At 34.8% G+C, this 12,347-nt stretch overlaps 1 protein-coding gene and 1 non-coding gene across 8 annotated transcripts in view; both read right to left on the bottom strand.

Annotated features, from left to right (window-relative positions):
• LOC141376869 (uncharacterized) overlaps window positions 1–12,347 on the bottom strand; it is a 601,238-nt gene that overhangs the window by 260,754 nt on the left and 328,137 nt on the right. The gene's annotated exons all lie outside the window — the stretch shown is intronic.
• Window positions 1–12,347, bottom strand: part of LOC147834573 (uncharacterized) — a 205,417-nt gene that overhangs the window by 14,020 nt on the left and 179,050 nt on the right. The gene's annotated exons all lie outside the window — the stretch shown is intronic.

The following is a 12,347-nucleotide window of genomic DNA, read 5'->3' as shown; positions in this document are numbered from 1 at the left end:
ATTATAAATTATAATTAAAGAAAAGGAAGTTTTGAAATGCACACACACACACACACACACACACACACACACACATACACACACACAGTTACAGTGATAAAAATGTGAAATTAAATTAAAGTTAATTATGACAATGTTAAAGATAACAAATATAATATTAATCTGTTGCTTTGCCTGTTTTTCATTTACACGATGCCCTTTGTTAATACCATTTATTAAAGCGGTGCTATTCTGCTATAACTACATTTCTCAGTAGCGTGACAGAAGTGTCACTACTTTCTTAATCAAATAGCTTTTCTTTAGCGAAGGGTTTTTTTTTTTGGTCAAGTTGTGCAGTAGCGTGCACACAGACTACATTTACCGATTGCAAATCAATAAGTGATGGCATCGCCATTCACGGAGCCAAAAAATTAAAAATAAAGCCATATGATGGCGAAAATGATGATTGTTGACTCTGGTCATGTTGCCAACCAAGGCTAACACAAGAAATTTGCTTGATGGAAAGATGACCAAGGGAGAGAAGGTCTATATATATATATATATATATATATATATATATATATATATATATATATATATAGTTTATATAAATAACTATATATATATATATATATATAGTTTACTGTAGTAAAGGCTATTAGGTCTATGGTAATTACTATTAGTTCATGATAGTTACTAATGATACTACATTATGTAGAGTAATTTATTAATGAAGAGTTATAAATACATATATACTATTTACTAAATTACTATATTATTTTAAATGTGTAAAACCTGGTTTTATTGGATTTTTCTGCTTATTTTTCTGCATATATTTCTGCATATATTATCATTTGTTTCTGTTTAGTACAGCATATTACTTGCAGTAAATAACTGAACTGAACAATTATCCCTCATATTTTACATTGACATATTTTACATAGAAATTGTTTTATTGATCACTAAGATCTGATTGACTTGGATTTAAGTTGCTTCAATTTAAAAAAGAAAATTGCAAAAAATAGCTTAGATGTATTTTTTTTATTGCAAATGCCACAGAAATCACCCTGCACAACTAATAAACAAATTTATTTTCTAACAACAGTAAACAATTCTTTGTTATAAGGTCTGGTTTTGTGATGGCTGTAATTTAACATTTAATTACTATCATCTTAATTCAAGTGATGAAGGATTTTGACGTTCTAACAGTAAACAGAGCTACTGTAAGATCATCTGCTTGGTATAAATGCTTGAAAATGATTTAGTTGATAATATCCATTAGAAACCAAAAAGTAATCAAAAAGTAATCAGATACTTTACTTTTATAAAGTAATTGAAAAGGTACACTATATATATATATATATATATATATATATATATATATATATATATATATATATATATATATATATATATATATATATATATATATATATATATATATATATATATATATATATATATATATACTGAATGGGAAAAAAGTTCAATAAAAATGCATTTAATAAGTAATATTTTTGTCTTTACTCAACCTTCTTTTTCACAGCTAATAATGTGGAACAATTCCCAGATCATGCAAAATACATTCTTAGCAGAAAATATTCAGAGGGCTGTTAAATGTGGGTGAAAAACTTAAAAAATGCTGGCAGTGACTCGAATCATAAAAAAAAAAAAAAAAAAAAACGAGTTAACAGGATCAAAAATCAAATAAAAAAAAATCAATGCAAAACATGCAATGTAACTCCAAAAATAAGTAATGCAAATCAATATAATATATGTAAGGCAAGATATGAAAATTTTCAATGAACAAAAGAAGATTTGAAATGCATATATTAATTTCTTTTTCACAGATAATAATGTGGAACAATTCCCCGATCATGCAAAATATATTCTTAACAGAAAACAACAACAAAAGAAACTACAAAAATCACTGGTGGGGAAAGAGTTTAAAGACTGAATGGAGTTAAAAGGGCTTTAATAAACCATCAATATATAGAAAATAAACAACTCAATGCAATACGTAATGCATAAAAATAAATGAAACTCAATGCAATGCAAATCCAAAAATAAGTAATGCAATTCAATATAATACATGTTAGGCAAAATATCAAAATTTCCAATAAGCAAAGGAAGATTTAAAATGAATATATTGATGCAATAAAAAACTTGCAATGAAACTCGAAACAGGTTCAATAAAAATGCTGTATAATGTGGAACAATTCCCCAATCATGCAAAATACATTCTAAGCAGAAAACATTCTGAAGGGCCATCAAATGTAGGTGAAAATCATCAAAAATGCTGCCGGTGACTCGAAACAAACAAACAAAAACAAAAAAAAACTCTGTGAGGGAAACAGTTAAACGGCTCAAAACAGCCAAAATGGATCAAAAAAGCTTCATTGAATCATGAATACCAAGAAAAGGAACAACTCAGTGCATAAAATGAAATGCTACTCAATGCAAAATATGCAATTCACCTAAAAAAATTACTCAATACAATGCAATAAAAACATCCAATGCAACTCCAAGGAAAAAAAAAAATGCATTCACTAAAAATGCATTTAATAGGTCATATTTTTGGTCTTTAGCCAACTTCTTTTTCACAATTAATAATGTGAAACAATTCCCTGATCATGCAAAACCAACAGACTTGGTTTAAAATGGCCAAAGGTCACACAAGCCGTGCTGATTATTACTGTAGCTCGGTCAAGTGCGCAGTTAGTCAAGCATGCGAATCCACCCTTTTGATGTCATGTTAATCAAACCAACAGCTCTTTTCGATAAACTTTGTTCGTTTGACACCAAACTAATATCGCCGACCTGCATTGATTAATACACAGCATTCTCTACAATATTTAATAATAAGCTGGATAATTGTGATCTAATCATGAGACTGTGAAATCAATGTGACCTCTCGTCAAGAGGAGAGTTAATCAATGCCTTACACAGTCTGCAGACGCGTGTGCTTCACGGTTATCATTCACACTTGCAGAATACAACTCCTGCAATCACTTGGCTGAATGGATTTTCAACAATAACATTTTGGTCATTTAAAACAAAATGATTTATGATTTATACTTTTACTAATAGACATTCCAAAAGGGGTTTCACAGCAATGCCACAGCAAAACTATTGTATTTCTGATTCCCCAAACACTTTTTTTCTTAGATCCTCTAAATCAGTGGTTCTCAACCGGTGGGGTGCGCCCCCTCTCATTGGTAGAAAAAAAACTGAAAAAAAAAAAAAAGTAAATAAATGTGCAAATTTGTGATCTTTGTTCGAATTCATCGGATCTATTCTCGCAGCTAAAATAGACCAAAACAGTCACTATTTCATCAAAAATATACTGTATAATATATTTTAAAACAGCTTATTCATTCATTTTCTTGTCGGCTTAGTCCCTTTATTAATCTGGCGTCGCCACAGCGGAATGAACCACCAACTTATCCAGCAAGTTTTTACACAGTGATGCCTTTCCAGCCGCAACCCATCTCTAGGAAACATCCACACACATACACACACACATTCACTACGGACAATTTAGCCTACCCAATTTACCTGTATCGCATGCCTTTGGACTGTGGGGGAAACCGGAGCACCCGGAGGAAACCCACGCGAAGGCAGGGAGAACATGCAAACTCCACACAGAAACGCCAACTGAGCCGAGGTTCGAACCAGCGACCCAGCAACCTTCTTGCTGTGAGGCGACAGTACTACCTACAGCGCCACTGCCTCGCCTAAAAAAGCTTATATGATATATAAAATTAACCGGGATTCCGAAGCGGTGATTTGACTGACATGAAAAGTGACCAATCACAGTTGATCTTGTCTAGTTTTACGTGAAACGTAAGGGCGGGACAAAGGCGTTACATTGGCAGAAAATAACAACTAAAAAACAAATGTTTTATTGGAATAATGCTTTTCAGGTGTTTTCAATATAGATATGTCTATGTTACTCGCAAGTAGGGGTGTCAAAATTAATTGTTTCTTCGCGATGCAGACGTGGACAGTATCGGTAACGGTATCGGTTCAGTAATAATCATAATCGGTTATTATGTACTGGAGAAAGTAGTGTTCAATCAAGTCCTGGACTTTCTTACTCAAAACAATCTCATGGACAACAAGCAATCCGGCTTTAAGAAAGGCCACTCAACTGAGACTGCCCTGCTCTCGGTCGTGGAGGATCTCAGACTGGCTAAAGCAGACTCAAAATCATCAGTCCTCATTTTGCTGGACTTATCAGCTGCTTTTGACACTGTCAACCACCAGATCCTGCTATCTACGCTCGAGTCACTGGGCGTTGCGGGGACTGTTATACAATGGTTCAGATCTTACCTCTCTGACAGATCATTCAGGGTGTCTTGGAGGGGAGAGGTGTCCAACCTACAGCATCTAAACACTGGGGTACCTCAAGGCTCTGTTCTTGGGCCACTTCTCTTCTCCATCTACACGTCATCTCTAGGACCAGTCATCCAGAGACATGGATTCTCCTACCACTGCTATGCTGATGATACCCAGCTATACCTCTCTTTTCATCCTGATGATCCCTCAGTTCCAGCTCGCATCTCAGCCTGCCTGTTGGATATTTCACACTGGATGAAAGATCATCATCTTCAGCTGAACCTCGCAAAAACGGAAATGCTTGTAGTTTCTGCCAACCCGACTCTACACCATAACTTTTCAATCCAGATTGATGGGGCAACCATTACTGCATCCAAAATGGTGAAAAGCTTTGGACTAACGATCAATGAACCTAGTGAACCTAAACGAGCACATGTCACTCTGCTGCTCATCCGTTTGCACTGGCTGCCAGTTGCTGCTCGCATCAAATTCAAAGCTCTGATGTTTGCCTACAAAGTGACTTCTGGCCTTGCTCCTTCTTATCTGCTCTCACTTCTGCTGATTTATGTGCCCTCCAGAAACTTGCGTTCTGTGAATGAACGTCGCCTCGTGGTTCCATCCTAAAGAGGGAAGAAATCACTTTCGCTCACGCTCACGCTCAATCTGCCCAGTTGGTGGAATGAACTCCCTAACTGCATCAGAACAGCAGAGTCACTCGCTATTTTCAAGAAACTAAAAACTCAACTATTTAGTCTCCACTTCACTTCCTAATCTGCAATTGCCTCTCTGAATATCACACTAACTGTACCCAAAAAAAAAAAAAAAAAAATACTAATACTACTAATACTTTCCTTCTTAGACTTTACAGACCTGAAACTTGCCTACAGCACTTATTCATTGTTGCTCTTATAGTTGTGTAAGTTGCTTCCTTGTCCTCATTTGTAAGTCGCTTTGGATAAAAGCGTCTGCTAAATGACTAAATGTAAATGTAAATGTACTGACGCCATTTACCTCATATGCGCTATCTAATGAGGCGAGTGCGGGTATTTACAACACTCTTGGTGCCAACTGTGCACAATTTCACTGCGTGTGTGTGATTTCTGTACAGTCTTTCACTAACAGTTACAGCAGAGGCCCCTGTTTCTCTGTGATTGAGGGAATGAAAGTACTCCATTTCTCTCTCTCTCTCTCTCACTGTGGCCCATTTCACCTGCTGGCGTGACTTTTCAGCCCAGCCCTTCGTACATATTGGATGACCTGTGGTGGAGTAAATTAATATCCACACACTTCTAGATTCCCATTATTGCACATTGTGTGATTGGCCTTTAGATTAATATAGAGTAAAAAAGTCAGGCACCTATGGTTGTTATTGACGTAAATTTTATCGAAATTCTATATATTATAGTTTATTGCCCCAGCCCTAATCTGAAGTCTTTACATCTTTCACAAGCCTCAATTGATTTACACAAAAAAAGTAAACTCAAAAACAAACCTTCCTTTTAGATAAGACTGGAAAATGACCCGAGTTGGACTGAACTACCACTACCAGGCCACACTTCCAATAATTTGAGAGTTAATTTAATGTGTTTCTAAGTGCAAAAAAACACATGATTTTAAAAGTCACCCCATTCATCGCCATTTAACCACGCTTTCCCGTAGTCCTCGGTTAAGGTCCTCAAAATCCAATCAACGTGTCAGTGAAATGGCTCTTCATCTGCGGAGATTAAGAGCGCCTCTATTACCTCCGTTTTAGCCGAAGACCCGGCACACATTTCCGCACAGCTATTAGTAACACCTGGAGTCTTTCACATTAGTTGAGGATCTGGCATCATAAATTCCGGCCTATTAATGATTATTCTGACTTCTTGGGATAAATGGCTCAATGTTTTTGATAATGAAAATATACACTCTGCTCAGAGAGCCCGTTCCTGCACCTCACATTACCTTTGTAATGTACTTCATGGTTGATCATATCAGACGACGTCATAACTTTTACCAAGACGGACTTATTAACTCAGAAAGGCATTTCGGAGAGTCTGAGATTCTTCAAGCTTAAAGTCCCTGATTTAATGAAAGGTACTTACTGTCTCTCTACTTTATTTAAAGTGATTCTCTGCCATTTTTAAATTGGAAAAAACGTTGGAAGGTTTCGGCGTATAGTCGAAACAGGTGAAATACAGCTTCTTCCATGTGTTGTTAATTTTGGAAGCTCATTTAGAGAGTCGTTTATGATGAATTCTTCATATTGGGTCTTATTTTAGACTATGCTACTGCTGGGAACAAGATTTATGTGTAAGGATTATGGAAATTGAGACATTTTATAGCATAGGCTGCATATATATTGGCTGCAGCTAAACCAGAGGTCAACAAAATGCAGACCTTCTAGACCAAATCCAGACCTGAGACTGATTCCACGAGGAATCCATGAAACGTTTATCATAAATAAATATTATTATCATTGTCTCCACACACAGAAATTGAGCATCTGAAATGTCATACACAATGAGAAAATATTTTTTGCCACCATTTTCATATTGAAACATTATTTTGGATTTAAAATGACATAATGTTAACTAAAATATCATAAATATAATAATTTTTTTAAAGAAGTAACCACAAATAAACTTTTTTTTCTTTTAAAGTGGAATTATTGTAAATCATTAAAACTAAACCTACATTTGTCCTATATTTCTCTGTATGAAACAATTGAAAGTGCCATAAATATCATTGTATCAAAATTTACGTGTCACAAGAAGTTATCTCAACCACATAGGTAGATAAAACTTAAAGTTCCAGAATAAATATTAGGAAGAATAATCAAAAAAATATTAAGACTTAAGAGAAATAAGAGAAATGGTGGCTTTCACAAAGGTTTATTCTTTGCAATTACTTTGATAGAAGAAAACAGAAATTTATTAATTTAAGAAAATTTATTCTTTAGATGTTCTTCTTTCAGTAAAGCACGTTTTAATAGGCAGAATTAACCACATTTTGGGATTTTGACACCTTAAATGTGTACAATTCAATAGTTTAGTATTGGAGCCACACTAAGATCTTTGAGAAGGAATCATATAAAGCCTTAACAATTAGTAAAACAATAATAAAAAAAAGTTCATTAAGAATTGAACTATAAAAATATATATATAAAATTTCTTTAAAGCGTCAACTTCAGACACGCCTTCTGTCAAGCGTTGACGCTGAAGCTCCATGTGAATGAGGCATCATGGACCTAAGATTCTCACAGAAATTAGTCAAGTTTAGTGAAGAAAAAAATCAAGGTGCTTCAGGATTGGCCAGCCCAGTCACCAAACATGAAAATTATTGAACATCTCTGGGGTAAGATGGAGTAGGAGGCATTGAAGATAAATCCAAAGAATCTTGATAAACTCTGGGAATCTTTGTCATTCCAGATGACTGTATTATTAAGTGATTTGAGTCATTGCAAAGCTATAAGGATGCAGTCCACCAAGCTCATGGGAGCCAAACACAATATTAACTCTTTTTCCACTGCACAATGACTTTATATTTTATACTGGACATTATTTCTGTTAAGTGACAAAACTTTTGTCTAAGCAAGGTCAGACATTACTCTCCTTATTAAATAATTAAAAATCAAGACACGATCATATTTTATTTTGGTAAAATAAGCATAATCTAGAGGCCTTTGCCTTTCATATAAGCCACTTCTGATACCAAATGATCAACTAGAAGTCAAGTTGTAATTTGTTGTTCCTAAAACTTGGATAAGCAACAAGACTCCTGTCAGGTAGTGTATATATTGCATGTAGACAGGTATGTTCAAAGCAAAATTTTTTTAAATTTCAGAATAACAAGATAATTTCTAAGTCAACTTTATCTGTTTTTCAAGCATTCTACTTTAAAAGAAAAGTATCAGATCTAAACAAAAAGTCCCGTTTGTTTTTCAAGCACTGGAAGGTGTGCAGAATTTACTAACAACACCATATCATAATACATACATCTGTGAAAATTAGTCATACTAGAGCCAAAAATTTTAGAAATATGTTCATCTTAACGTGGAATGCCCTTCTTACATGTCATACATTTTAACAGAATTAGTGAACCTATTGGCAAGTTGTTTTGAGATGTTTGTCAGGCAAAACTTTTTACACAGGATCTGCTGCAACTTTAATTGGATACCTTCTACATAATAAATGTTACATACAATCACTCCGGTCTCTCCATTAGGAATACAAAAACATAATAAATACACTGGATTGTCTAACAAAAAAAAAAAAAAACTAGGTCATAACAGACTCATACTAACACATAAACTGCGTACGGTGCCACAGAAAAGAAAGGCAAAGGCAAAAAATAGACGTATTTAGATACAAGCCCACAAATTCAGTAGGAGCTTTATGTATTGCATTGGCCGTTTCTATGGGAAAGCTTCACCACCGAAGCTTCCAAACTAAACGTACTAGTGATTTTATATTACAGTGGAACAGTACCTCAAATGCCTCTGTGGAAAATAACCACACTTTTGGTTCAATCCCATGACTGGCAGCGGTGTGCAAGAGGGACTCCAACATTTTCCAGAATTATATGTGGCTCGTATCATGAAAATTGATTAGTTCAGGGGAAAAATGTGACACCAGTTAATCGAGACCTTAAATAAAAGATATAATTCACAGGGCATGGTGAAAATTGTCACTCTCAGCGCTTTTATGACTGTGCCAGCCTTTACGACTTCAAAGAAAATGTCAGTGGCAGCAAATGACGTGCTACTGAATAACGTCGTTACGGAGAGGAAGACATTTAAAACTTGACGGTCTCTACAATGGAGCGAGTGCTTCTGCTGAACATACATTTTCCCCAGCCGAAGAGGCTAGACAAAGATATCCAGACCCTCGTCTTCTGTCATGTTCACCTTTCGAACGAGATTCTGCTGGGTAATTTCTACTTTGCTAGATCTTAGCAGCTCGCTCGTCTGAAATTAAGAAGCCAGTGTCTCTGGGAGAAAGAGATTTGACTGTCGTTTTACAAGGTACAGTATGAAAGAGTCTAAGATGATTATGTTGGTCTTTTTGAATCGGGCATACCAAGACTAGCGAGACTTCACCATATGTGACCCTGGACTACAAAACCAGTCATCAAGGTCAATTTTGCAAAAATAAGAATTATAAATAAACTGAATAAGGTGAAAAAATAAGGTCCCCATTGGTGTATCATGGAAAAGAACCGGACAGGACAGGACAGGACAGGATAGGATAGAATAGGATAGGATAGGATAGGATAAGATGGGCTAGAATGGGATAGGATAGGATAGGATAGGATAGGATAGGATAGGATAGGATAGGATAGGATAGGATAGGACAGGATATGACAGGACAGGACAGGACAGGAAAGGATAGGGTATGTAAGAAATAGGATAGGGTACGATAAGAAAAAGGATAGGATAAGCTAAAATATAGTATAGGATAAGATAGGATAGCGTAGGATAAATATACGATAGGATATAGGATAGGACAGGCTAGCATAGGATAAGAGAGGATATAGAATATGGTAAGATAAGATATAGGATAGAATCAATATAGGATGGGATAGAATAGGATAGGATATGGTATAGATATAAGATATGATTTGATATAGGATAGGGTAAGATAAGATGCAGGATAGGATATGATACGGGATAAGCCAAGGTATAGGATAGGATAAGATATAGGATAGAATAGGATAGGATATGGTATAGAATAGGATAAGATACAGGATATGATTTGATATGAGATAGGGCAAGATAAGATGGAGGATAGGATATAATATAGGATAAGACACGGTATAGGAAAGGATAAGATATAGGATAGAATATGATATAGGATAGGATATGATAAGATAGGACAGGATAGAGTAAAATAAGATATAGGATAAGATAAGATATAGGATATGAAAGAATAGATTAAGATTAGACAAGATAGGATAGCACAGGATAGAACATGATATAGGACAGGATAGAGTAGGATAAGATAAAGGATAGGATAATATATAGGATAGGATATGATATAGAATGATTTATGAATATCTTCATGGAACATGGTGTTTACTTAATATTCTCCAGATTTTTGACATAAAAGAAAACTCTTTGACCCATACAACCTACATTATTCACCTATTTAACCTATTCAGGCTTTTGCCAAACTCAAGCCACTTAAGACTGGATTTGTGGTGCAGGGTCAGGTCCATATCTAACATACAATCCTGTAAAGAATCAAATTAAATGTAGCAGGCTTTGAATGTAAACCCATCTAAATTGAATGACTTTCACTTGCAAGTTTTAAAAAAATGTCCATACTCTCATTCTTGCAAAATGGGTAATTAAATCAAATGATTAAATCAGCAACAAATAATCACAGCGTTGCTCTGAGATGCGCTAATATTCTGCTCCAGGCTTTGTTTTGAACTAATTTTATTTACAAAGCCAAAGCAAGATCGACATGTTTCCATCCCGAATGAATCACTGATTCAGTGATTCATTCATAACTTTAGTCACTTGCAGGTCTAAACCAGAACAAAAATAGCTAAAGTGAATATCTTCTAATTATCATCTAAATAATTTCAAAAAATGAAATAAATAAGGAATAAATTTATTATGTTTTATTTGCAATAGTATACACCCCTATTCACAAAACTATTTGTATTTGTTTGTTCGTTTGTTTAGCAAAGTGATTTACATACTATAAGCTTAATATTATTATAGGCTCACACATTATCATACTAACAAGTATGATATTAGTTAATATAAACTACATAAATATTGCACAATTATACCATCTCTCATTACAATTCAATTCAAATTCCATCTGGTAAAGTATGACATAAGCCAAATACGTCTCTTGATTAACAGAGGTCCTCATGACTTCTCTCTGCATACAGTAACTGATGCAGACTGTTTAAAAGTATGCCAAGATATATTTAAGTCCATGATGTTGCACTCCAAAATGACAGAAAAAAACAACATGATAAGCAAAGGAACTCCTTGATTATCCCCACATTCGAAATCCTAAACTTTTCCTCTTCAAATGCTAATCTTTCATTCGGAATCGGTGCCTAATCTTCTACATCTAATTACTACGATACAGTTGATAAAATGCTACTGCTAGGTTTCCATCCCAAAGCTTGTACACAATTAGTGTAGACACAGAAAATAAATCAATATTCCCAATTCAACTGTAAAAAACAATTAAGGAAAGCGGCATGGCTGCAGAAAAAAAATAGCAGTGAATATTAGTTATTAAGCACATCGCAACATGAAAAATAGTACCCAGAATGCACCCTGCATGACTGCAACTAATACACAAAGAGGTGACAGATGCCAATAACTGTCTCCTGAAACATGTGTGTGTGTAATTGAGAGATTTAATGAAAAACGGAGCAAAATGAGTGCTGAACATGGAAAATGAGTGAGATTTTATGGATGTGGCAACACATATAAGCATACAAGGTCATGGTTATTCTTATGCTTTTCCTGAATCTTAATAAAAAAGAAAAAAAAAAAAAGAAAGAAACACTCGCCATCCATTTTTTTACCATAATATTTTGTATTATGCATTTCTATTTCAGCCATCGATGTGAATTGCATTGGGATTACGTTACATTTGGAACAATGTGTGACCCTTTAGTTGTCAACAAGTTCAGTGTTAACTTACAATGTTTAATAAGGCCGGATGGAATAAAAATAATTGAACACTTCCTCTCTTTAAGCAAACACGGACCTGGAATAATATGATATCAAAGTTCAAAAGGAAATAAGTTTAAGACTTTGAAGATTCGAAAATAGAATCATTTCCGCTTTCTATTTATTCAGATGTCATTGATAGAATGCTCTAATACAAGTAAGACATTTGTAAGATATGAGCACAGTGGTTAGCTGTGGCCTCAAAGCAGAAAGCTCACTGGTTCGTGTCCCGGCTTGACCAGTTGTCATTTCTGTGTGGAGTTTGCATGTTCTCCCCGTGTCTGGTTTCCCCTACAGTGCAAACACATAAATTGGATTAACTAAATTGGAAGTAATG

Source organism: Danio rerio, chromosome 12 (genome assembly GCF_052040795.2).
Source record: "Danio rerio strain M-AB ecotype USA chromosome 12, GRCz13ab, whole genome shotgun sequence".
NCBI classification, from domain to species: Eukaryota; Metazoa; Chordata; class Actinopteri; order Cypriniformes; family Danionidae; genus Danio; species Danio rerio.
Note: the sequence above shows the minus strand (reverse complement) of the source record. Positions and strands in the feature narration are given on the sequence as shown.